This window comes from Oryctolagus cuniculus, chromosome 18 (genome assembly GCF_964237555.1).
Source record: "Oryctolagus cuniculus chromosome 18, mOryCun1.1, whole genome shotgun sequence".
Lineage (NCBI taxonomy): Eukaryota > Metazoa > Chordata > Mammalia > Lagomorpha > Leporidae > Oryctolagus > Oryctolagus cuniculus.
The window spans coordinates 43,132,442-43,160,098 of record NC_091449.1 but is presented as its reverse complement, the minus strand read 5'-3'; the positions used below and the strand labels follow the sequence as shown (position 1 = coordinate 43,160,098).

General features: G+C 37.3%; 1 long non-coding RNA gene across 2 annotated transcripts in view; it reads right to left on the bottom strand.

Moving 5' to 3' along the window:
- The window catches only part of LOC127491310 (uncharacterized), a 175,423-nt gene that overhangs the window by 46,139 nt on the left and 101,627 nt on the right, over positions 1–27,657 (bottom strand). The window contains exon 4 of one of the 2 annotated variants that reach the window (XR_007919925.2): positions 23,027–23,961. The exons of the other annotated variant lie outside the window; for it this stretch is intronic. This is a non-coding gene — a long non-coding RNA (uncharacterized lncRNA). Of the gene's footprint in view, positions 1–23,026; positions 23,962–27,657 lie in introns of those variants that run through there. 2 annotated transcript variants of the gene reach the window in all.

Genomic DNA, 27,657 nt, shown 5'->3' with positions numbered 1-27,657 from the left:
TCCCCTTTCCCACTCCCTCTCCCCCTTCCATTCACATCAAGATTCATTTTCGATTATCTTAATATACAGAAGATCAGCTTAGTATACATTAAGTAAGGATTTCAACAGTTTGCTCCCACACAGAAACATAAAGTGGAAAATAATAGATGATTTTTTTTAAATGATGATGAAATCAGATCAGACCTATTGTCATGTTTAATCCCAGTGAGAGTCAAGTTGGGAATTGATAATTTCTTTTTTTTTTTCTTTACAGAAGATCAGTTTAGTATGCATTAAGTAAAGATTTCAACAGTTTGCACCCCCATAGAAACACAAAGTGAAATATACTGTTTGAGTACTCGTTATAGCATTAAATCTCAATGCACAGCACATTAAGGGCAGAGATCCTACATGAGGAGTAAGTGCACAGTGACTCCTGTTGTTGACTTTACCAATTGACACTCCTGTCTATGGCATCAGTAATCTCCCTATGCTCCAGTCATGAGTTTCCAAGGCTATGGAAGCCCTCTGAGTTCTCCGACTCTTACCTTGTTTAGACAAGGTCATAGTCAAAGTGGAGGTTCTCTCCTCCCTTCAGAGAAAGGTACCTCCTTCTTTGAAGACCTGTTCTTTCCACTGGGATCTCACTCACAGAGATCTTTTGCCAGAGTGTCTTGGCTTTCCATGCCTGAAATACTCTCATAGGCTTTTCAGCCAGATCCGAGTGCCTTTAGGGTTGATTCTGAGGCCAGAGTGCTGTTTAGGACATCTGCCATTCTATGGGTCTGCTGAGTATCTCACTTCCCATGTTGGATCACTCTCCCCTTTACTTATTCTATCGGTTAGTGTTAGCAGGTACTAGACTTGTTTATGTGCTCCCTTTGACTCTTAGTCCTTTCATTATGATCAATTGTGAACTGAAATTGATCACTTGGACTAGTGAGATGGCATTGGTACATGCCACTTTGATGGGAATGAATTGGAATCCCCTGGTATGTTTCTAACTCTACCATTTGGGGCAAGGCAGCTTGAGCATGCCCCAAATTGCACATCTCTTCCCTCTCTTATTCCCACTCTTATGTTTAACAGGGATCACATTTCAGTTAATTTTCAACACTTAAGAATAACTGTGTATTAATTACAGAATTAAACCAGTCATATTAAGAAGAACAGACAAAAAAAACTACTAAGAGGGATAATGTATTAAGTTGTTCATTAACAGTCAGGGCTATGCTGATCAAGTCACCGTTTCCCATAGTGTCCATTTCACTTCAACAGGTTTCCTTTTTGGTGTTCAGTCAGTTGTCACCGATCAGGGAGAACATATGGTATTTGTCCCTTTGGGAATGGCTTATTTCACTCAGCATGATGTGTTCCAGATTCCTCCATTTTGTTGCAAATGACTGGATTTCGTTGTTTCTTACTGCGGTATAGTATTCTAAAGAGTACATATCCCATAATTTCTTTATCCAGTCTACCGTTGATGGGCATTCAGGTTGGTTCCAGGTCTTAGCTATTGTGAATTGAGCTGCGATAAACATTAGGGTGCAGACCGCTTTTTTGTTTGCCAATTTAAATTCCTTTGGGTAAATTCCAAGGAGTGGGATGGCTGGGTCGAAAGGTAGGGTTATCTTCAGGTTTCTGAGGAATCTCCAGACTGACTTCCATAGTGGCTTAACCAATTTGCATTCCCACCAACAGTGGGTTAGTGTCCCTTTTTCCCCACATCCTCGCCAGCATCTGTTGTTGGTAGATTTCTGAATGTGAGCCATTCTAACCGGGGTGAGGTGAAACCTCATTGTGGTTTTGATTTGCATTTCCCTGATTGCTAATGACCTTGAACATTTTTTCATGTGCCTGTTGGCCATTTGGATTTCCTCTTTTGAAAAATGTCTATTGAGGTCCTTGGCCCATCTCTTAAGTGGGTTGTTGGTTTTGTTTTTGTGGAGTTTCTTGATCTCTTTGTAGATTCTGGTTATGAACCCTTTATCTGTTGCATAGTTTGCAAATATTTTTTCCCATTCTGTCGGTTGTCTCTTCACTCTCCTGACTGTTTCTTTTGCAGTACAGAAACTTCTCAATATGATGCAATCCCACTAGTTGATTTTGGCTTTGACTGCCTGTGCCTCCCGGGTCTTTTCCAGAAATTCTTTGCCTGTGCCAATATCTTGAAGGGTTCCTCCAATGTTCTCTAGTAACTTGATGGTGTCAGGTTGTAGATTTAGGTCTTTAATCCATGTTGAGTGGATTTTTGTGTAAGGTGTAAGGTAGGGGTCTTGCTTCATGATTCTGCATGTGGAAATCCAGTTTTCCCAGCACCATTTATTGAATAGACTGTCCTTGCTCCAGGAATTAGTTTTAGATCCTTGATCAAATATAAGTTGGCTGTGGATGTTTGGGTTGATTTCTGGTGTTTCAATTCTGTTCCATTGGTCTATACATCTTTTTCTGTACCAGTACCATGCTGTTTTGATTACAACTGCCCTGTAGTATGTCCTGAAATCTGGTATAGTGATGCCTCTGGCTTTGTTTTTGTTGTACAAGATTGCTTTAGCTATTCGAGGTCTCTTGTGCCTCCATATAAATTTCAGCACCATTTTTTCCAGATCTGAGAAGAAGGTCTTCGGTATCTTGATTGGTATTGCATTGAATCTATAAATTGCTTTTGGGAGAATGGACATTTTGATGATATTGATTCTTCCAATCCATGAGCATGGAAGATTTTTCCATTTTTTGGTATCCTCTTCTATTTCTTTCTTTAAGGTTTTGTAATTTTCATCGTAGAGATCTTTAACGTCCTTGGTTAAGTTTATTCCAAGGTATTTGATTGTTTTTGTAGCTATTGTGAATGGGATTGATCTTAGAAGTTCTTCCTCAGCCATGGCATTGTCTGTGTATACAAAGGCTGTTGATTTTTGTGCATTGATTTTATACCCTGCTACTTTGCCAAACTCTTCTCTGAGTTCCAATAGTCTCTTAGTAGAGTCCTTTGGGTCCCCTAAATAAAGAATCATGTCATCTGCAAAGAGGGATAGTTTGAGTTCTTCCTTCCCAATTTGTATCCTTTTAATTTCTTTTTCTTGCCTAATAGCTCTGGCTAGAACCTCCAGAACTATATTGAATAGCAGTGGTGAGAGTGGACATCCCTGTCTGGTACCAGATCTCAGTGGAAATGCTTCCAACTTTTCCCCATTCAATAGGATGTTGGCTGTGGGTTTTTAATAGATTGCCTTGATTGTATTGAGGAATGTTCCTTCCAAACCCAGTTTGCTTAGAGTTTTCATCATGAACGGGTGTTGTATTTTATCAAATGCTTTTTCAGCATCTATTGAGGTAATCATATGGTTTTTCTTCTGCAGTCTGTTAATGTGGTGTATCACATTGATTGTCTTGCGCACATTAAACCATCCCTGCATACCAGGGATAAATCCCACTTGGTCTGGGTGGATGATCTTTCTGATGTGTTGTTGCATTCTATTGGCGAGAATTATATTGAGGATTTTTGCATCTATGTTCATCAGGGATATTGGTCTGTAATTCTCTTTCAGTGCTGCATCTTTTTCCGGCTTAGGAATTAAGGTGATGCTGGCTTCATAGAAAGAATTTGGGAGGATTCCCTCTTCTTTGATTGTTCTGAATAGTTTGAGAAGAATTGGAGTTAGTTCTTCTTTAAATGTCTGGTAGAATTCAGCAGTGAATCCATCTGGTCCTGGGCTTTTCTTTGTTGGGAGGGCCTTTATTACTGTTTCAATTTCTGTCTCAGTTATGGGTCTGTTTAGGTTTTCGATGTCTTCCTGGTTCAATTTAGGTAGGTTGCATGTGTCTAGGAATCTATCCATTTCTGATAGGTTTCCCTGTTTGCTGGCATACAAGTCCTTGTAGTAATTTCTGATGATTCTTTTTATTTCTGTGGTGTCTGTTGTTACATTTCCTTTTTCATCTCTGATTTTATTGATTTGGATCTTTTCTCTTCTTTTTTTAGTTAGTTGGGCCAATGGGGTGTCAATTTTGTTTATTTTTTCAAAAAACCAGCTCCTCGTTTGGCTGATTTTTTGGAATGTTTTTTTGGATTCAATCCTGTTGATTTCTTCTCTGATTTTAATTATTTCTCTTCTCCTACTAGATTTGGGTCTGGTTTGCTGTAGGTTTTCTAGATCCTTGAGGTGAATTGAAAGCTCATCTATTTGGTGCCTTTCCAATTTCTTGATGTAGGCACCTATTGATATAAACTTTCCTCTTAACACTGCTTTTGCTGCGTCCCATAAGTTTTGGTATGTTGTGCTGTTATCCTCATTTACTTCCAGAAAGTTTTTGATTTCTCTTTTGATTTCTTCTTTGACCCATTGTTCATTCAGGAGCATGTTGTTCAATCTCCATGTGTTTGCGTATGCTCTAGGGATTCCTGAGTTGATAATTTCCAACTTCATTCCTTTATGGTCTGAGAAGCTGCATGGTATGATTCTAATTCTTTTGAATTTGCTGAGACTTGCTTTATGGCCTAGTATGTGGTCAATCCTAGAGAAGGTTCCATGTACTGCTGAGAAGAATGTAAAATCTTTAGCTGTAGGATTGAAAGTTCTGTATATATCTGTTAGATCCATTTGGGCTGTAGTGTCGTTTAAATCTACTGTCTCCTTGTTGATCTTCTGTCCTGTTGATCTGTCTATTTCTGAGAGTGGAGTATTGAAGTCCCCCAGTACTATTGTATTGGGGTCTAAGTCTCCCTTTAAGTCCGTTAATAAATCTTTTAGATAAACTGGTGCCCTGTAGTTAGGTGCATATACATTGATAACTGTTATATCTTCTTGTTGTATTGATCCCTTAATCATTATATAGTGCCCCTCTTTGTCTCTCTTAACAGTTTTTGTGGTAAATTTTATGTTGTCCGATATTAAGATGGCTACGCCCGCTCTTTTTTCATTTCAGTTGGCATGGTATATCTTTTTCCAGCCTTTCACTTTCAGTCTGTATGGATCTTTGTTGGAAAGATGTGTTTCTTGTAAGCAGCAAATAGATGGGTTTTGTTCCTTAACCCAATCAGCCAATCGGTGTCTTTTAACTGGACAGTTCAGGCCATTCACGTTCAATGTGACTAATGATAAGTGGTAACTTTGCCCTGCCATTTGCCAAAGATAAGTTCTAATATATGCTTTGAATTCCCTGTGATCTTTTGCTGTGAGGTTTCCTTCCTTGGTTTCCTTCCTTTACCTTCTTTCATATTGATGACCGTGTTTCTGTGTTTCTGTGTGTAACACATCTTTAAGCATCTTTTGCAGGGCTGGACGAGTGTCAACAAATTCTTTCAATTTCTGTTTGCTATGAAAAGTCTTTATTTCACCTTCATTCACAAATGATAGCTTTGCAGGATATAATATTTTGGGCTGGCAGTTGTTCTCTCTTAGTACCTGGGCTATATCTCGCCATTCCCTCCTAGCTTGTAGAGTTTCTGATGAGAAGTCAGCTGTGAGTCTGATTGGAGATCCTCTGAGAGTAATCTGACGTTTCTCTCTTGCACATTTTAGGATCTTTTCTTTATGTTTCGCTGTGGTAAGTTTAATTACCACGTGTCTTGGTGAGGATCTCTTTTGGTCATGTTTATTGGGGGTTCTGTGAGCTTCCTGTACTAGGATTTCTCTGTCCTTCTCCAAACCTGGGAAATTTTCTGCTAATATCTCACTAAAAAGGCCTTCTAATCCTTTCTCCCTCTCCATGCCTTCAGGAACTCCTAGAACCCGAATGTTGGGTTTTTTAATAGTATCCTGAAGATTCCTGACAATATGTTTTAGATTTCTAATTTCCTCTTCTTTTCTTTGGTCTGACTGTATCCTTTCCTGTTCTCTGTCTTCTAAGTCTGATATTCTCTCTTCTGCTTCACCCATTCTGTTTGTAAGGCTCTCTATTGTGTTTTTCATTTGATCTATTGAATTCTTCACTTCAGTCACTATCACAGTTTCCTGTTGTACTAGTTGTTTCGTTTCATTTTGATTCCTCCTTAATATTTCATTTTCACGAGAGAGATTTTCTATCTTGTCCATTAAGGATTTCTGTAGTTCAAGAATTTGTTTTTGAGAACTTCTTAATGTTCTTATCAATTTTTTGAGATATGCTTCTTGCATTTCTTCTATGTCATCATCTTCATAATCTTGAATTGGGGAGTCTTTTTCATTTGAGGGCGTCATGGTGACTTCCTTGTTTTTATTACCTCGGTTTTTGTGTTTGTTATTTGGCATATTGGAGATATTTGGTTTCTTCACTGTGGTGCTTTTTCTTGTTATACTATGACTCTAGATTAAGTGGACTATCTGTTTTTGATGGAGCCTTAGGGCTTGAGATGGGTGTGGCCTGAGAGCTCTGTTTGGTGTGCCAAAGGTGATACTCCCAGGTTAGGCGTGGTAAATCTCTCTCTCTCTCTCTCTCTTCTTTTTTTTGATTCAAAAGGGAAGTAATTCCACACAGCTGAACGAAGTTGGAGGTAGTTAGCAAGCAAATGATATACCCACAGGAGCCAGAGATCGGAAGCTCTTTCCCAAGGACCACACAGGGAATCTGTTCGGCCCTCAGAGTGGGCTCAAATTCTCCTTCAGTCTCCCACTGGGTTGCCAAAGTTATGGAATTGTAGCGTCTCTGGAGAGTGCTCACATGAATTCCGTTTGTTCTCTCCCCCACCGTCTCTTTTTTCACAGTCTCAGTTCAGTAGCACCACAAATTTACTAGGTCCTAATCTCCTGTTAAATCGCCCTGCCCAGAGTCAGGTTTTTCTGCTAGGCTCAGGGCCGGTGCAGACCTGAGGTCACTCGGCTTATGACGTATGTCCAAGATGGCACCTGCTCTTTGTCTTGCTCGCCCTTGAGAGGTGAGCGGAGAGAGAGAAACCCGTGTCCATACCAGTCACCTTTTTTTCTCTCTCTCTCTCTCTCTCTCTCTTCCAGTTAGCCTGGTGAACTTCCCCCCCCACCGGGGGTCGTTCCCTCTAGTCTCCTCTCTCCGCTTGCCTGCCGGTGTCTCGGGCTATTGAGGTTCGGCTCACCTCGTGTTCCAGCGCTGGTGTGTTGAGTCTGCCGCTGGCGTCCCGAACTGTGGGCTCCCACGCTCTCCACGCAGGTCCGCTGTGAATCACGCGTTCCAGAAGAGTTTCTTCTGCTGTTTCCTCCCCTACTCTTCCTTGAACCTGCAGTATCTCCACTTTTATTAAACTATCTCTCCCCGGACTATCAGTGTGCTCCCTTCCTATTCCGCCATCTTGCCTCCTCCCCTATTTTATGTAATTTTCAAAAGCCTTGATTTACTATTCCAAATCTGGGGCTATGAAACGATGATACAAAGTGTCCTAAATATGAGATCAAAAGTAAAGAACAAAGTGAATTTTGTTCTTATGACTCCCTCATCCTCATCCAGGGACTCATTTCTATTATCATGAATGCACACACGGATAGTTTAACATATATGCATATATATACCTATGCATATATGTATATACATGAAATTAATTACTTTAAAATACTTATTGTAGAATAATTAACTAGCTAAATACTGTCTTTCAATAATTAAGATTTCATTTATAGTTAACAGAATTTCTTCAATTGTCCACTGAGTGGGGACTCAATCATTGGTCAAGTTGTTGAATCATCAGTTGGTATATTCATTCACTTAAATTAATTTCTACTGGAGTATAAACAAGGGCTAAAAGGGACAATCAAACTGCCATGGAACTGTGATATTCCTACTTTTTACTTGTTGAATATTATGATAACTGGAAAATTAATTCTGTGAATAGAGTGGATTAAAATTATGTCTTTGCAAAAAATGGTGAACAGAGGGGAGGCAGGAAGAGAGATTGGAAGGTAATAGGGGGATGAGGGAGGTGCAGTTGTCTTTTTGTAACTGTATCTATGGAATACCTGAAATCTGTTCTCTTTATATTAATAAAGAATTTATAATAATAAAAAAATACATAAACAAAAAATAAGTTCTGATTGTCTTACATTCTAGAAATGGCCTTCTTTACTCGTGATGAAGAAGAAAAATGACATATCATTATAGGACTAAGAACAGACACAAACAAAATTTGTGGATGGAGCATTTGGTTAGAACCTCATGGTTCAGAGAAAGTTTCCTAGAGGATGTGGCCTATAAGCTGAAAATTTGAATAACTGGTAGTAAACAATAAGTAGAGGCAGGGAAAAGAATTCAAAACTATTAACTATTCTCATCAAGGTGGTTAACAGAAGAACTGAGTGCCTTACTCAATTGATGTTTTGTACAGAAGATAATAAGAAGAAATAAAAATGAAGGATCTCATTTTATCTTCTTCCTCTGAGATGATCAGGAAGAACATGCAGGGATTAAAATAATGGGACAAAGACAAGAAAATCTTTTAACTAACTAAGAGAAGGACAAAAATTAAGGGGAATGGACAAAAGAAAACATTTCTGGTGAATCAGGACTGTAGCACTTACATAAAAGTCACTTGCTAATTCCTGGTGATAATTATCTCTGGCTAACTGGATTCTTATGAAGAGCCAACAAAACCCAAAGGAATGTTTTACTTGCTTGTTTTTCTTTCACTTTCAAAACTGAGGTATTATCAACACTGTTCTCAAAAGTAAAAGAATGTAGACATTTTGCTGTCATGATATTCTTAATGCTAGTTTCTTAAGGTCAGGAAACAACTGAGTCCTTCAAATAGCATCAGGACAACATCAGTGTTTCTTAAATCTTTAACCTACTTAGTTTTCACTGTGAGGAACTTTGAGGGAAATACTGGATGAAGAAAAATGCTTAGCTTTATACATGAGCAGAATGATCCATAAGACGGTATATGTTTTGCTAACTTATTAGCTGATGATCATTTATTTCATTGCATATGCGCAAAAGAAAAGTTGGGGTTGTCAGCAGAAGTCTATACATGGAGAAGAAAAGAGAGATAAGAAACATTATTTTGTCATACTGAAACATTAGGAAGTGGAAGCTGATTGTATTGTTATTAATAATTCTGACTATAATATTAATGCAGAAAGCAACTAACTTGGTAAAACATTTTTCTACCACAAAAAAAAAAATCCATTCACACACTATCCAATGAAGAAGTTCTCTTAGGAATAACTTGCTTTGAATTCATCATTATTTAATTTAAAAACAACTTGTTCAAAATATTTGTATTTTGAATTGAGATTTTCATTTAATTTACTCATACCAACCCAAGACTCAGCTCTTCCTAAATCCATAGATTTTCAGGTTTGTGTACTGTGTTGTAACATAAGCAAATAAAAAAGCCTATAATTTCAAGACTTTTTTTTCTTCATTTTCCTTTCTTTTTGCTTTAATTAGAAAATAAAGATAAAATTTCTCACTACAGCCAGATGGTAGACTAAGAAATATTTAATACACTTTAACTACAAGTATGAGGAAATGTTGGATAAATCATTAGAAAATTATTCAAAATAACTGGCTAAGTTTAGGGAAAAAAAGAGAAGGAACCCCCAAACTGACATAAAAAGACCTATCTGAGTATCAAAGATGAAATATTTGAGTTGATCTGACATTTCAAGTTGTGTGTGTGTGTGTATGTGTGTGTGTGTGTATCCACTGAGGAAATCAAATGTGGTTACTCTTGTTACTCTGGTGGCTCAAAGTTTAAGATCAAATTAGCTATAAAACATGCCTTAAATCATGAGGAAAAGAAGGTATTGTAAATGAAATGAGCCAAATTTGAAAAAGAACAAAATATAACTATTGGAAATAAATATCTCAGTAGTATATCATATAACAAACTCAACTTTATCAACATACTTTACATTATTGAAGAAAGAATTATTGGACTGCAAGATATTCTGAAGACTATATCAGAATTTGGCCTAAAAAGAGAATTTCTGAAAGAGGATCCAATATCATATATCAGTGTACCTATATATAAATAAGGACAATGAGAAAATAGAAAGAGAAACTATATTAAACATCATTGTAGCGGAGTTAAAAATGGCCTCAAAATCTTTAATCTTCCTCTTGGGTTTGAGTTCATTTCTCCTTCTAGTAAGTCTAGCTCAATCTGTGGCTGCTTTGAGCGATGGATTACTGTGAAGCCAGTTTTGCACCAATGTTTAATATGACTGGTTGCTTCCCTTAGTGGCTGAGAACCCTAATTGCCATGTACTGTGCTGAATAGACCAGGTGGAAGGACTTTGAGATTATATGTGGAAGAGAAATGGCCCAGATAAGCATAGGCTTAAAAACATCACTTTCAATGCATCAGCCTTCTTAAACTCTCAAACCAAATCAGTCACTAGCAGAATATCGTTGGATGACCACTCTGCACCACATCAGCTGAATCACACCTGAGAGCCTTTTGTGAATCATGAAGCACAAAATCATGAGATGTAATTACATATGTGTGGCTATCTAGTTGTCATTTTATTTATTCATTTATTTAAAATCCAGAGCAACACAGAGTGAGAGATAAAGAGAAACGGAGAGAGCTATCCTATCTGCTCAAATACTCATAACAGTTGGGGCTGGCCCACATCAATTCAGGAGCCCAGAACTCCATCTGTGTCTCCCATGATGGTGGCAGAGACCCACTACTTGAACCATCACCCACTGCTGCCAGGATGTGCACTAGAAGGGAGCTAGATTTAAGCAGAATAGGGACTAAAACCCAGAACTACTGAGCCAAATACCTACCCCATGCTTGTGGTTTAATGCCATTACATTCGAGGTAATCTTTAAGGCAGCAATATTTCTATTCCAGAATAGAAATGATGCCTGAGAATTTTACAAAATGAACAAAATGTGAACACTTAGATAAGACTCAGATCAAGTCCCAAACAAGAGGAATAAAACTTTTGCCTGCATAGATACACTGTTGGGGATTGCAAAGAAAGATCTGATAAAAGCTATGGAGAAACAATAGATTGCACACAAATAGTTCTACATCTGACAGCAGATTCTGTTCACAGAAACAAACGCAAAAAACTAGAATGTAATGGAAAATGTCAACCTGTAATTCCATACCCTACTAAATCATTCAAGGTTAAGAGCCAAATTAAGACAACTTTTCTTCTAAAGCACTAAGGTTTCCAACTAGCAAATTATCTCTGTATGAACTTCTACAAGATATATTTCAGAAGGAAGGAAAGTCAACTCAGAAAGAAATATGAATTCATGAAACAATGAGAAAGTAAATACCAATTATCTATCCAGGAAAAAAATCCAAACAAAGAAAGTGACTCCAGTAAAATGTAAATATTGTTTTATATAAGTTCTAGGAGTCATTATTAGCAGATGAGTATTTATGCATAATAATTATTGGTATTATTTCCTGATACAGTCTATATAACAGAAGTTATGTTTTACCTCACAAATCTCCGAGCACCTGAGGAAATAAAGGTTAATGTCTCTATATAACACAAATGAAAATAGGAATTATTAATTAATTTATTGGAATTATAACAATAAGTTGGAAAAATGGAGTTTGGACTAATGCCATGATCATTCTGGTATCAGTTACTGGGTTTTCTGAACTGTATAGTCTCCTGTGTTTTCTTTCAGATTTTTTTTTAACTTGGGTGTGTTTCTTTTAAGCAGCTCACACATATTCTTTCTACCATTTACTTTTTTTATGTTTTTTTTTTAACTTTTATTTAATGAATATAAATTTCCAAAGTACGGCTTATGGATTACAATGGCTTCCCCCCCATAACGTGCCTCCCACCCGCAACCCTCCCCTTTCCCACTCCCTCTCCCCTTCCAATCACATCAAGATTCATTTTCGATTCTCTTTATATACAGAAGATCAGTTTAGCATACATTAAGTAAAAATTCCAACAGTTTGCTCCCACATAGAAACATAACTACCATTTACTTTTTCCCACTCCCAATTTACCATTCTTCTTTTCCTCCAAACACAACAGAATTCATACAAATGGTGGTTCACTCTGAAGATAGAGATTAACCAGTGTAAAACAAATTCCCCATAACTATGAATGTGAAAATATTAAATTACATTTCACCTTGCAAAAGAATCCTTTTTTTAAGATTTTATTTATTTGAAAGTCAGCGTTACCAATTCAATCTCACCAAGGTGGCATGCACCAATGCCATCTCACTAGTCCAAGTGATCAGTTTCAGTTCATAATTGATCATAATGATAGGATTAAGAGTCAAAGGGATCACATAAATAAGACTACTGTCTGCTAATACTAACTATAGAGTTAAAAAGGAGAGAACGATCCAACAGGGGAAGCGGGATACACAGCAGACTCATAGGATGGCAGATGTCCTAAACAGCACTCTGGCTCAGAATCCTTAAGGCATTCAGATCCGGCTAAAAAGCCTATGAGATTATTTCAGGCATGGAAAGCCAAGACACTCTGGCAAAAAAAAACAAAAAACAAAAAACAAAACAAAACAAAAAACCTAAATGAAAGATCTCTGGGAATGAGATCACAGCGGAAAGAATGGGCCATCAAAGAAGGAGGTGCCTTTCTCTGAAGGGAGGAGAGAACTTCCACTTTGACTATGACCCTGTCAGAATAAGATTGAAGTCGGCGAACTCAAAAGGCTTCCATAGCCTTGGTAGCTCATGACAAGAGCCTAGGGAGATTACTGACTCCATACACAAGAGTGTCAATTGTTAAATCAACAACTGGAGTCACTGTGCACTTACTCCCCACGTAGGATCTCTGTCCTTAATGTGTTGTACTATGTAAATTAACGGGATAACTAGTATTGAACAGTACTTTATACTTTGTGTTTCTGTGTGGGTGCAAACTGTGGAAATCTTTACTTACTATATACTAAATCGATCTTCTGTATATAAAGATAATTGAAAATGAATCTTGATGTGAATGGGATACAAGAGGGAGCAGGAGATGGGAGGGTTGCAGTTGGGAGAGAGGTTATAGGGGAGGGGAGCCACTGTAATCCAAAAGCTGTACTTTGGAAATTTATATTTATTAAAGAAAAGTTAAAAAAAAAAGAAAGTCAGATTTAGAGAGAGAGGTAGAGTAAGAAAGAGAGGTCTTCTATCCGCTGGTTCACTCCCCAGATGGCTGCAATGGGGAGCTACACCGATCCAAAGCCAGGAGCCAGGAGCCTCCTCTGGGTCTCCCACATGAGTGCAGGGGCCCAAGGACCTGGGCCATCCTCCACTGCTATCCCAAGCCACAGCAGAGAGCTGGAAGGGAAGAGGAGCAGCCGAGACTAGAATCGGTACCCATATGGGATGCTGGCGCCTCAGGCCAGGGCATTAACCCACTGCACCACAGCACCGGCCCCAAGAATCCCTCTTATAAAGGCATAATTATTTCTAAGGAACAGAGAAATCAACTCCTATGTATTCCATAGAGGAGGTATTTGCTACTTTCACTGTAAAACTCAGATGCCATGTGACTGGTCCAATATGACTACAGAATTAATAACAAAACGGTGATTCATAATAATTCCCTATGTCTCTGAAGATAATGTGGATTCTATCACTCACATTGACTCTTATAGTTTGTGAGTGTCCATATGTCTCTGATTTTGGTGTCTGGGATCATAACTGATTTCTGATCAAGCTTATGAGAATGGCATTATGTACTCCAGTACAAGAAATTCTGAATGGCACTAGCAAACACTAATTTACTGATCATCTATCATTTTCTGTTCCTTGAATTAATTTTTCACACAGGTGCTATAACTGGGCACACATATAGAACTGCAGAAGCTGGAACTTTTGTAGAAATAAAAGCAAAGTTATAAAGGAGGAGATAATGTGTTTAGGGGTATTCAGGCTACACGCATTCCTGTTCTTTTTAAATAAAAGAACAATGTAGGATATGATTAAACTCATACAACCTAATTATTGCAGTTATGGTAAGAAAGGCAACATGGAGTCAAAGGAGAAACCCTAAATTTGGAATTAGGAGAAAGAGGTTAAATCTAACTATTCTAGTTACTTGCTATTTCATTGACCATTCTGAGCTTGACCAATAATGCATAAAATGATATTTATATCTGATACTTGTGTCAGTGATGGGAGGCAGAAGCAAAATGAGACCTTGAAGATGAAAGCACACTGCACGGTATTTAGCACATCAGAGTTCTTTAAAATAGCATGTACTTGTTTATCGACTGAAAATATATTATGTTGTTTGACAAAAGGAGCTCATAAAAACTAAAAATTAGATCATTAAAACAGTCTATTTTAAGAATTGGGCATTTTATGCCCATAAAATAACAGAAAAATGTACTTATTAAGTTTTGTCAGAATGTTTTCTCTATTAGTTTTAATTAGGTCCTATTAAATATTCAAGGATTCCTTTTAATGGTAACCAGACTTGCTATTCAGATGTACTCTTAATAGTGGATGAAACAATTTAGATTGCTGGATTTTTCTTTTTTACTTCATTTAAGTATTATCTTAATGTGTGATCCCATGGCATAGTCTCAAAGAAGACAACACAAAGATCACCACATCATCTGCAGAGTACAGGTATTCCTTTCAGTGGATGACTTTGCCCTGAGTATATGAACTCAACCAAGGACAGAGCTGAGCCTGTCATGCACCTGACATTACATTTCCATAGTCACTGCAAGTTAGAAATTAAATTCTAGAGTCTGGCACTGTGGCATAGCAGGTAAAGCTGCCATCTGCAGTGCAGGCATCCCATATGGATTCTGGTTCGTGTCCTGGCTGCTCCACTGCCAATCCAGCTCTCTGTTATGGTCTAGGAAAGCAGTTGAAGATGGCCCAAGTACTTGGGCCCCTGCACCCATGTGGCAGACTTGGAAGAAACTCCTGGCTCCTTGCTCATAGCTTCAGATAGGCCTAGCTCTGGCTGTTGTGACCATTTGGGGAGTAAACCAGTGGACAGAAGATCCATCTCTCTCTCTCTCTCTCTCTCTCTCTCTCTCTGCTTCTGTCTCTCTGTAAATTGGCCTTTCAAATAAAAAATATTTTTTTCAAAAAAAAAAAAAAAAGAAACTATACTCTAGCCATCAAGATGAATCTCATCTGCTCAGAGAACTAAGAAATTATTTTCTGTACTGATAACCTTGTAAAATTCTTCTTTATTAATTCTTCAAAAATAAACCTTCAAACTAGGAACAATATATCACAAAAGAAAGGGTATGAAAGTGAAATAATGATTCACAGAGATCCTCATCCCATTGACAGAAACAGTGGCAAAATCTATATACCTTAAGACTGTAGCAAATAGTTGGATTAAAAAGTGATACACTGGGGCTGGCATTGTGGCATAGCAGGTGAGGGCACCTCCTGCAGCACCAGCATCTGATATGAGCACTGGTTCAAGTCCCAGATGCTCCACTGCTGATCCAGTTCCCTGCTAAGGTACTTGGGAAAGCAGCAGAAGATGGCCCAGGTGCTCGAGCCCCTGCACTCACATGGGAGAACCAGAAGAAGCTCCTGGTCCAGCTCTGGCTGTTTTGCAGCCATCTGGGGAGAGAACCTGTTGGTGGAAGATATTCTCTCTCTCTCTCTCTCTCTCTCTCTCTCTCTCTCTCTCTTTCTCTCTTTCTCTTTCCCCCCACTCTGCCTTTCAAATAAATAAAATAAATCCTTTGAAAAAAATGTTACTGATTTTTTTATTTGCTTATTTTTCTTTCATTTGGCATTTCTGACACCGGACTGGGGCATCTGAAAAGGATTTCTTAAGAAGTGACAAGTAGTCTTTTTGTGGGAAAAGAAAAACAGAAAGAATGAGGAGGATATTCCTAACTGCTACAAGAAGAAGCATTTGGAAATAGCCTGTCAATTTAAAATTCCAAAAAAATGTAAGAATAATTTATAGATGGAGAAAAAAAACATCTCTGGCAACTGGCTGGAAGAAAGGTAAGAGACCTCTTTGCTAAATTAAGAAGTTATAAACTTATCCTGAAAAACATAAAGTAGCAACTGAGAGATGATGCATTCATCTGTTGCTGCTGTGACAAGTCACTACAAATTTAGTGGCTTTAATACAACACAAATTGATTAGTTTGCCGTTCCAGAGGTGAAATCCCAAAACTAGTCCCACTGATCTAAAGCCAAATGGTCAGTTGGGTTAGTTCCTCCTAGATACTGGAGAGGAGAATATAATCTTGCCTTTTTCAGCTCCTACAGGGTTCCTGTGTTTCTTAGTTCAAGACCCCTTCCTCCCACCATTTCTACTGCTTGCTTCCATAATCACATCTCGTACTATTGACTGATTTTCCTGTCTCAATCTTGTAAGGACCTTTGTGAACACACTGGGCTCATCTGGAAATTCGGAATAATATCTTAAACTCAAAATCTTCAACTTAATCATAGCTGTAGAGTTCCTTTAACCCTGGAAAGTAACATATCCATAGACTTCAGGGACTAGGTCAGGGACATGTTTGGCAAGCCATTATTCAGCTTACTACAAATTATAAGTAAAGATGCGGCAGTGTAAATCTTCTGTTTTAAAAGGAGTTCTCTGGTTGGGCAAAGCGGGAGATGGATTGAAAAAGTATCATCATGGAGGAAGGAGAGGTTTTAAGAAGAGGCAATCATTGAGTTATTGATGAAAGACAGCTTATTCCATATCCATTAATATGCAGTATTAAACTCAAAGACCAATGCTTCCTCCCTATGAGTAGCAAAAATATAGGAAGTACATTTTGACAGAATCTAGACACTAGCTGGATAGAATAACAAGTGAGAAGTAGAAGAAAGTGACCTTAGTTTCCAAATTTGAATCATTTCACTAAAACTGTGAAATTTAGGAAGAAGAAAATGTGAAAGTTGGGAAAGAAAATATAGAATTTAATCAAGGATGCTGATAAACTTTAGAGCACTATTGTACAAATTAGGAAAAGACAACCCCCAGGAAAGGTGCAAAACCATAGGCACATGGCTTATCCACCAGGTCACCTCTTTACACAGAACAGAAGATGCCCCTTCTTCCCAACTGATGTACCTCGTATACAGGGCACAGCAGGAGCCTGCCATAAACCAAAGCCGTGGCAGAGGCTCTGAGCTCAGTTCAATACCAGAGAAAACCCAGGTGGAATTATCTAAAGGACACTTCTCAGAAGAAAAGTAAACAGTTTGGAAATAAGTTTTGAAACTATCAGAAAAAAAATATTGGAAGACCTAGAATGGTTGAAATTGTACATAAAGAGACTAACTTAACTTCAAGAAGAAACCAAGTTCAAAGATACAATGCCCCATGTCACAGTGTCATTGTTAGCATCAAAATGAAGCAATGTCTTTCTGTGAGACAGTCTCAGTCAATACTTAGAATATTTATCAGTGCAGGTAGCAAAGCTATATCTTTACCATTTGCTTATTTTTATAAGTGTTTTGTGTATTAAATATTAAACTATTTCCAGAGCAATAATAAAAAATGAAGTAAGCCTATATAGTTGCTATCAATAAAATGATAACTGTGGTTTCTCAACCATGGGTAACGACAGTCAGGAAATCCCCTAATGTATACTAAAGCAAAGTCTCTTAGAAATCCCTGGAAAGGGAAAACGGGTCTGAGAGAAGGGACAGCAGGGAAATGGGAGAAAAAGAACACTTTAAAATATTGTCCTAGATTTTCCAATCAATTTATTTTAGTATTGAATTAATTCAAGGAAGGGATGCTTGATCCCAATTATTTGAACCTATGTGAAATGTTTTGACAGGGGAGAATGCATTTCCTCAGGTTCCATTTGTGGAATTTAGTTATCTATTCAATATATGTATTTCATTTAGCTTCAGCTGATTTGAGACACCCAGCTCTCCATTGGGAGGCACTTGGCTTTTCTCATAAATGTGTAATTTTCAGCTCGAAGAAACACTAGCACCTTCAGGGAGCAATATATTCTCTTTTCCCAGTAGTTCTTTATTTTATTTACCCTGTCAAGTAGCCAACAAGAACATTTTCTCATACTGTACCAGATGTAAGTGAAGTTCAGGCATTCAGTTTCCCCAACTTTTTCATAAGAAAATTAGAAAATACTCTGTAGAAAAGTAACTAATAGTAGTTCTTATTGCTCTGTAAGCCACCTGTTTGGAATTATCAACTAAATGATCTCCTAAACAAAAAGACCAAAGACATTTTTAAAATATACAACGCATTTTAAAAGTGTTTGCATTTTGCATTTGGTACCTCTGCAAAATGTGGAAAGAAATAAGTCTCAGTATTGTAGCACAAATCTGTTAATTGTTCCATTTTGGAGTAACCTAAGCATGAAAAGCTCAAAGTACTTTCTCTCTTATTGGTCATTTAGTAAGCTGCATAAAATTGAATATGGCAAGTTCTGTTTCTTTGGGTTGTTTTTTGTTGAAAATGTGCAGAAATGAAGCTATCGGAATGTTCCTTTTAAATGATTATTGAATAGAAGCTAGTGGCATCTTTCCAATACGGTAATTTCTCCTTAAGTTAGAATGGCCTTAGTTAGAGGGGAAATCCTATTTCAGTGTCATTCTTTCCTCCCCTCATTTATGTTCAAAGCATATTGTATGTAGAGATATCACGTCACGGACCCAGTAATAGTTCTGCTGTAGACAATTTCCACCTGACTGCATTTCTATTACTGTGGATAACCTTCAACTCAGGAACAGCATTCACAATTTATAGAGAATATAGAAAAAAGAGGTCTTCCATATAAATGCAGAACCCTCTGTGAAGTTTGGATGAATTGCATACGTCTGAAAGTAAAGTAAATGTGAAATCCTTTTCAATGTGATCCTCATGGGAAGGCTTACTAGAATGTCACTGTGAAAGTTTTCTTAAATGTGCCATTATTTTTCTCAGATGTCACATGTTTACAACTTATTTCCTTTTTGTATTCCCCATGCAAGAAAAATCAGGCTTATTTTTGACTAGAAGAGACTGACAATTATGAATTTAATTGAGCAAGAAACACTGGCAAAGACTAAAGGCACATTAGTTTTGTTAATCTGGGTCAGGTAAACCAGAGACTGACTTAGAAAATCTGACTCAGTGAAGAGGCATCAAAGAGTTATATCACATTTAAAGAGATCATATTAAAGTAGCCAGGAGCTGGTATAACAGAACTGGCAATTATTGTTGGCTCTGTTAATAATGTACTATGTAACCTTTATCAAGTAGTTTAATATTCCTCATCTTTAATAATGTCATTTGGATCACCTGATAAATGATTTCTCTCAACAGTAACATTCACAACTTGAAGGAGGGGTAGGTGGTAACGAGGAGTTTATTTGAATACTGGGCGAAAGGTATATTTTCTCTGACCTCTTTTCTGTCTTCTCATGCATAGGTAGGGCAGCATTTATGCATATCTGTTCCCAGGCAGAGGGAAAGGAGGAAAATAATCATTAGGTTCTTTAAAAAACACATTTTGGAAATGTGAAATATAAATTGTCCATAGTATGACTGAGCCATAATGTATCATATAACCATTTTGGACAGGGTTGACTGTAAATTTCATTCCTTATTCTTTCATCCATCCCTCCACTCATCCATCCTATGTACATGCATCTATTCCTCTATACTCCATCAATGTGCCATTTCAACTGATCAACCAGAGGGGCTTGTCTTTGCTTCATGGATTTGGTAATGAATCAGAGGGCATGTACTAAATAAACACACAATTAGTTAATGGCATTCAAGACAACTACTATTTAAGAAAATACAGGGAATAAAAGCAAAGAATAACAAGCAGTTATTTTTTTCATACAGTAATGAGAACTGATTGTCCCCACGCAAACTAACTTTTTTATTCAAAGGAGCTAGAGATGCAAGCTGATTAAAAAGGCAAGAATGAAATCCATATTTTTCAATGTTCAACCATTTGCAGACTTTATTTTCACATTAGCACTACCATTCTCTTTAATAATAAATCATTTAATTTAGGGTAACCTCAATGCTTGTTATGACTTCACACCAGATCTTGAGAAAGATTTTACCCTCATGGGGATGAACAGAAGTACAGTACTTTATTATAAATTTGTTTTCCAAGTACACTAAGGCAAAAATAAAAACAATAACAACTAAGTTCTGAAGGAAATAACAGATTCAGCCTTTATTTGGCAAAGAATGGCATGCAATTATAAAGCTATCAAGACTCTAAACTTCTAAATTTAATTAAGAATAAAGATGGTCAAGTATTGAAATACTAATGAGAAAACTTTGCTTTTTTGCTTCTAGTGAGACTACAAAAGTATAACCCAAATATCTCATTCTGAAGTAGATCATCCAATTTTCTGTTCTGGTTTGTCTGAGACTAAGGGTATTGGTGGAAACAATATTTTCAGTGCTAAATCCAAGAAAGTCTTGGGGAGACTTGGATGAATTGGTATAGTATAATATCTTGTCCAAATTAACCATAATGTAAGACTTCTTTGTATAAAGTTCTAAGCTACTTCAATTCATATTCTCTAATTCATAGTGCATGGTGAATCATGCACTACAGCCTCCTACCCTTTAGAAAGGAAACTTTTAGGGACTTGATGTTTAGCCTATTACTTAGGATACCTCCATCAAATATTTGAGTGCCTCAGTTCAATTCCTGGCTCTTGCTCCTGACTCCAGCTTCTTGTCAATTGAGATGCAGAGAAGTAGCAGTGATAACTCAAGTAATTGGGTTTCTGCCACCCATTTGGAGAACCTGGATTGAGTTCCAAGCTCTCAGTTTCAGCCCCAGTCCAGCCTCAGCTACAATAGCTTGGCAGGCATTGGGGAGTGAACGAATAGGTAGCAACTCTTTCTCTCCATGTCTTTCAAATAAATATTTTTTAAAAAGAAACACTTTAATAGACCATGTTCTAAATAGGAATTATTTTATCCCAAGTAATCCCAAGAAGAAAATACACAAAAATCCTAGGTAGTCACTACAGATGTATTTTCACCTCCCACGGCATCTGCACTTTTGTTTGTTTGTTTTGGACAGGCAGAGTGGACAGTGAGAGAGCGAGAGACAGAGAGAAAGGTCTTCCTTTTTCCGTTGGTTCACCCCTAATGGCCGCTGCGGCCGGTGCACCGTGTGCTGATCCGAAGCCAGGAGCCAGGTGCTTCTCCTGGTCTCCCATGTGGGTGCAGGGCCCAAGCACTTGGGCCATCCTCCACTGCACTCCCGGGCCACAGCAGAGAGCTGGACTGGAAGAGTAGCAACTGGGACAGAATCTGGCACCCGATCAGGACTAGAACCCTGTGTGCCAGTGCCGCAGGTGGAGGATTAGCCTATTGAGCCACGGCGCCGGCTGGCATCTGAACTTTACTAGCATCATTAGTGAACAGCAAAATGTACCAGCTGGTGATCCCATTGTATACTCTCACTGGCACAGCAATCAGGTTCCATTTGATTTAACTCCACTTCATAGACTACTTTGTTCAAAGTTATTTAATTTAAAAATGTCAACATTAACATCTTTCAACCTAAAATTATTTACCTTTAAAGAATATTTCATATTTGATTATCAGAAGTGAAACAGGTGCCAGTGCTGTGGTGTAGCGGGTAAAGCCACCACCTGCAGTGCCGCCATCCCATATGGGCACCAGTTTGTGTCTTGGCTGCTCCCTTCTGATCCAGCTCTGCTATGGCCTGGGAAAGAAGTAGAAGATGGCCAAGTCCTTGGGCCCTAGCACCCACGTGGGAGACTGGGAAGAAGCTCCGGGATCCTGGCTTCAGTTTGGCGCAGCTCTGGCCATTGTGGCCAGTTGAGGAGTGAACCAGCAGATGGTTCTCTCTCTCTCTCTCTCTCTCTCTCTGCCTTTCTCTCTCTGTTTAACTCTGGATTTCAAATAAATAAATAAATCCTGAAAAAAAGTGAAACAAATCTTGTTTAGGTTTGTGTTTGGTAGGTAAAGATAACAGTTCAAAGTAAGTTGTCATCTTAGTGTCTTCCATGCAATACATCATTACAGAGTGCCTTATTTAATTTTCACAAATCCCTGTGATGTATGAGTTTTTATTTTTTATACAAATATACATTGCATATATATTGTGTATATACATACAACTGTCCTTTGGTATCTAATGACTCCTAATTTCAGGATGCTGTTGATAGCAAAATCCATTGATGATCAAGTCCCATGTATAAAATTGTGCAGTATTTTCACATAACCTTCAGTATAATTCAAATCATCTCTGGATTATTTGTAATACCTCATACAGTGCCAAAACTATAACAGTTTTTCTATTGTACTGTTTAGAGAACAATAACAGGTAATAAAGTCTATAGATGTTCGGTATAGATGCAATTTTTTAATATTGATATTTCATTGATTGAATCAACAATGGAAGAGTGGATGAGATTAGGTTAAATGATACTCCTAAAATGTAATAATTTCATTGACTATTATTAAAAATACTGGATTAAATGAAGTTAGACATGTTTAATGCAAGAATTATCAGAGCATTTGAGATAATACTGCATATCCTTAAACAGTGATTAGGGAAGATGGGAAACAGATGAAAAGCATTGAAAAATTAACAGATCTAAGACTCCAGGATATCATTTTTCCCCCTTGCCAATGTTGCTCAAAACTGTTTAAAAAGTATGTTAATACATAGAAGTATAAAAATAAACACAAATAAATAATGAAAATAATCACCATATTGGTGTTTAAAGCAATATTAATGGAGCAGGCATTTGGCATAACTGGTTAAGCCATCACTTGAGATGCGGATCTGGTATAGGAGTACCTGGTTTGAGTCTTAGCTACTCTGCTTGTTAGCCAGCTTCCTACAAAGGCACCTGGGAAGGTAACAGATAATGACTCAATGTACTCGTCACCCATGCAGGATGCCCAGAGTCCTGGGCACCTGACTTTGGCCTGGTTGCTGTGGGCATCTGGGAGGTAAACCAGCAGATGTGATTCTCTTTCCCCGCCCCCTTCCCTCCATCACTCTCTTCATCACTCTGCCTTTTGAATAGTAAATAAATGTTTAAAAAAATAGAGCAATAAGAATTCTAATAATATATGAGCACATAGAGTTACTCCAGAACCACAATATAATGATTGCAATTGACATCATCTAATTGACAATATAATAATTGTAGTTGACTTTATCTAATTGTCTTCTGTAAGTAACTGCATCAGATAAGCATGTGGAGGTGGACCCAAGAGGCCTTGGGGTAAGTCATTCATTTAACTGAAAGCTGTAATGAGCCATACTTTTCCATATTCAGTGGATCAGTTGATGAGGCAAGCCCATAACCTGTTTGCTTTCAGATTTATTCCTCATCCTCTTTTTATTGTGCTCTGCCTAAGGAGGGCTTGCTCTCTGTGGGCTCCCAGATAAGTCAGTTTCAGACTGTGTTCAGTCAATAGGAAATGTTGATGAAACGTTGAAGGACTGGACCCAAGACTCTCTTCCTTCTCTGTGTGAAGCTGGATCTGTATAACATCAGAAATACCTCACTGGTTTTTAGCTCCCTTCAAACTGTGGCTCTGCCTCTTGGGATTTGATAATTTTGCCTTTCCCTTGGTCTGCCTATTAGGGTACTTAGACGCTTTTTGCTTTTCTCATTTCTAGGTCATACCCTCTGGACTTTTAGAAATTTTACTGCCATATAAAAAAATTCCCAGGATTTTATCTCCTTGACTTATGCACTTTTAATAGTTTCTGTTTCCCTGGTCTTTTACATCATAGAGGCACATTTAAAAGATGTTAATGTGTTATTATTTCTCATAGAATTCCAGGGGTGAAAAGAATCTTAAGAGATTGGCTTAGCCAAACAGCCAGAATCCAGCGTGTGATGGAGAGACGGAGATGCAAATGTGTACTGATTCCATGTCAGAACAGTACTTTATAGACATATCTGCTCTCCCTAATATTAAAGAAAAGGTGCAGATAAGGATTGACTTTTAGTCCAATCTCCTTCTCATTACATCCTTTCAGATTTAGTAAGATTTTACTGAACAGATTCTGTTCTTTTTACTTCTGAGCATCACAACAGATTTACCTGTATTGTTTTGCTTTATCTTCTCATCAACCCTTTAAAGATGGAGGAATTCTTCAGAAATTGAGGTTTACAAAGGTGAAGTGGCTTGCCAACACCTACACAATATATAAACATCTAAAATCAGACCTAAACCCCAAATTAAGTTCTTTTCACAGCACAATCCTACTTCTCTTGATGATTAAATCCTTATCTGATCTTAAAGTTACAAGAAGAATTTTAGGGAGTAAAATGAAAATGAACAGTTTAATTGTGTTGATGTCAAATAAAAAGCAATGAATGTGTCTTTTTGAAAGGCTTTAATTATTTTTTAATTAATCTGATGTCAGATCTAAGCCTGACATGGTAACTTTTACCAACTCTGTTGTTTTTGTTTAAACAATGTCTGTAATATATTCCATTCCTCAGGTGCAAGATGAATGCCAGCACCTATGATGCTCCCTTTGCCTACCACATAGAATTTGCCTTTCTCACAAATTATTCAATCCAAGCTTCTCACCTGATATTAAGAACCCTTATCATCATGCTCTCCACAATAATTCAGTGCACAAACTTTGTTCGATGAGGGAAAGAAGAGATACACACCTTTAACTGACTCACATATGGGAAGGAAAAACCAATTAAAGATTATCTCTGAACCAGGACTGCCAATATGAGACAAGGTACATAACTAATCAGCCCAAGACATACAACAGGTGAAGTGATGAAAAAGTGATTGTGAGAAATGTAACAACAGTCTGATGTGCATAATTCATGTTTCCCATGGAGCCCCTGCCCATCTGCTGTGGCTCAATTGAATATCAGAAGATGGAAGGAGGCCATCATTCATTAACTCGCCAAACTCCTTTAGGGCCAAGATTCTCCTTCATTTTGTTTTTGTTCTTGCACCAAAGACTTGGAAACCACTAATATTACTCAATGGGTTTCTGAGGTTTGCCATTTAGTATCTAATCAGTTTCTCATCTAAAGGGAGCAGAGGTGTAGAGTGCTTTCTATACAAAACAAAGACAGTCTAACATCTGGTAAAGCTCCAAAGAACTGCCTTCTTCTCAACTATGATGGATTAAAACCATGAAAACACAGACCTTACTCCTACTGTCCTCGGAAACAATCCTCTCAGGCTTCAATTTCTCTACCTGCTTAGCCTCACGAAGGTTTTCAACACAAACATTTTCCAGCCAGCCTTTCTTACTCATTGTTCAAAAGATTTTTCTGAACTTAAAGATGCACATGGCATGAGTTAATGATTTTAATCTAGTTCTGTATTATACAAGTTATTTACTTAAAAGGTTATTATCAAATGCTTATTATTTAGCTATCCTCTATTAATTATCCTTTTGTATCAGGAGTAGTGCTCTCTCTCATTCAGCCAGATATTCATTTGACTGTACAATAAATGGCTCTGCTCCAGTCCTGGAATAGGTGATAGGGGTTCAGAAACACTAAAATCCAGTTCCTTTCAATGACTTCAAATCCTGATGGTTGTTTGTTATTCACATTAATGCAACATAAAGAAATGGCATTATATTCACATCTTAGATGTCCTTCTCTGCAAACTCCTGGATCTTGCATCCATTTTTCCAAGCTCTATCTGGAGTGTAAATTTTGTAAGAATGGTGACTGTGATTTTATTCATGTATTGTTAATTCCTAATCCCAATTGTGCCTACCACAGAGTAGTCACTCAACAAACATTTGTATTACTTTGTTCATTTACTGGAAAAAATGCTATTTTATGAAGCCAAATAATTTCTTCTTTCTCTGAGCCCTGTTTTTCTCAGACAAACTACTGGCATTACTTGCATCCCAGATGGCATGCTTAATTTTTAAAAACTAAATGAGGTTATACAATTTACTCTGACAGCAAAAATATATTTAAACCATGTTGATGACCCTTTCAATCTTAAACACATATCATTAGTGCTCTCTACACTTTTTTGCTTGTTGGTTTGACAGATTTTCAGTTTGATCAGTGGAAAAACAAATAGCATGCACACTGCAATGAATAAAATGCCTTTTTAAGTAGTATTCTTCTTTTGTTAAAAAAATCACAAAAAATATGAAAATATGATGTAAATATCAGGATTGTTCTGTGAATTTATATATCTGTAAAAAAGGCTTGCTTGGAACATTATTCATCTCATACTTTATTAACAATGAGAGCTTAATCTATACTGTATTATTACCCAGGGGACCCAGTTTGTAAGTTTTTCTATTAGAAATATCACAATACACACTATTTTATGTTTTTCTCCATTGCCCCTTTGATCAACCTGATTTTTAAAGTAAAAATTCAAATCAATTTGGTCTTCAAAAGAAAAAAATACTTTTATGAAGGGATGGAAGGATATAATAAAACATCTAAATATTTTTTGGGAAAATGGACATTGAATATTATGGAGAATATAGATCTTGTTTAAACCTAATTCTTTTTCATTAGGGAATTTTTCTGTAAACTGAGAGGTTTTGTTTCAATAGGATAATGGCCAAATGGTATGGTTGACCCAGAATTTACAAAAGCAGATTAGAACTATTATGACTTCAGGAACTGCTAGTGGAATGCAGAAATTCTGTAACTTTGGGGTTTATATTTAAATATTTCTACCAAGGTTCTTAAGAATGTAAGCTTATCTTGCACAAAAAGGCTGCAAGTTCTGTTTTCTAGCCAGAAATCTTAATAAACTAAACTTTTGGCATGGTCCATAAACAATAAACAAGATTAGTGAAAGTTATACAGCCTACTCATCATTGCTTCATTGAATAGTCACTCAATGGAGAGAACAATATTATAGGAGTTATTTACACTGATGTGAATCATTTGGTCCATAAACAAATGAGTAATGGACCTGTTAGTCCAGGAGATTAAAAGCTTAGCAGATGTTTCACAAGAATAAAATTAGTCTGAGGGAAGAGACCAAACAAATTCACATTCAATATGGGCTTGCAGTGCTGAATGGTACTAAACAAACTGGGTTTGTTGCATGGGACATAAAAGCACATTGCCATTTTTGCTAAGGATCATCTATAAAGACATTTCACAGGTTCTATTTGAAAAAAATCAGCTGTTAAGCAAGGAAGTAGCTACTAAGAAAATGGATCCTCAAGCAGTTCACTCCTAACTTACAACCTTTGTAAAAGGCTGCCTATCATTTTCTGGGGACGGAAATCTATGCACAGGGGTTTTTATTCATTGTACTCTGCACAAATCGTTGATGCATGGAGCCACTACACTATGTAATGGTGTGCCCTGCAACCCTTTTCATATTACCAGTCAACAAAGTAGTTAGGAACCTTTCTCATGATTTTGAAGAAAGATGAACAAATAATATGAAAGTAAGGTTCAGAAAAGGAAACAAACTATCCTAAATTAATCAGAAAAATCATTCTGATATTATGTAGTTAGATTAGATGATTCAGAAGAGTCATAATGTTGATGATTGTGTGCTTCAACAATTCATGGATTTATTGTCTACAATGAGTATTATACTAAACTAAATACTGGTCATATAGAGACTCACTCTCTGCCACCAAGAAACTTGCTATCTCTCTAAAAGGATTTATAGCTTTATAATGAGAAATTCTGATTCTGTATCTCCAGGCCTCCAAGGATGCACTGACTCTTAATTAGGACTCTATGAGTATTAGCCAGTTCAAGAACATTACTGATGCTAAGATGAGGTGGGGAGGTGGATCTACACTGACCAAAGTCTTGGAATCCCACATGCTTATATTTTTACAGATGCATTCGGTGAATGCTAAGTCCTGAGGATACAACATGTTCTTTGTGTATATTAG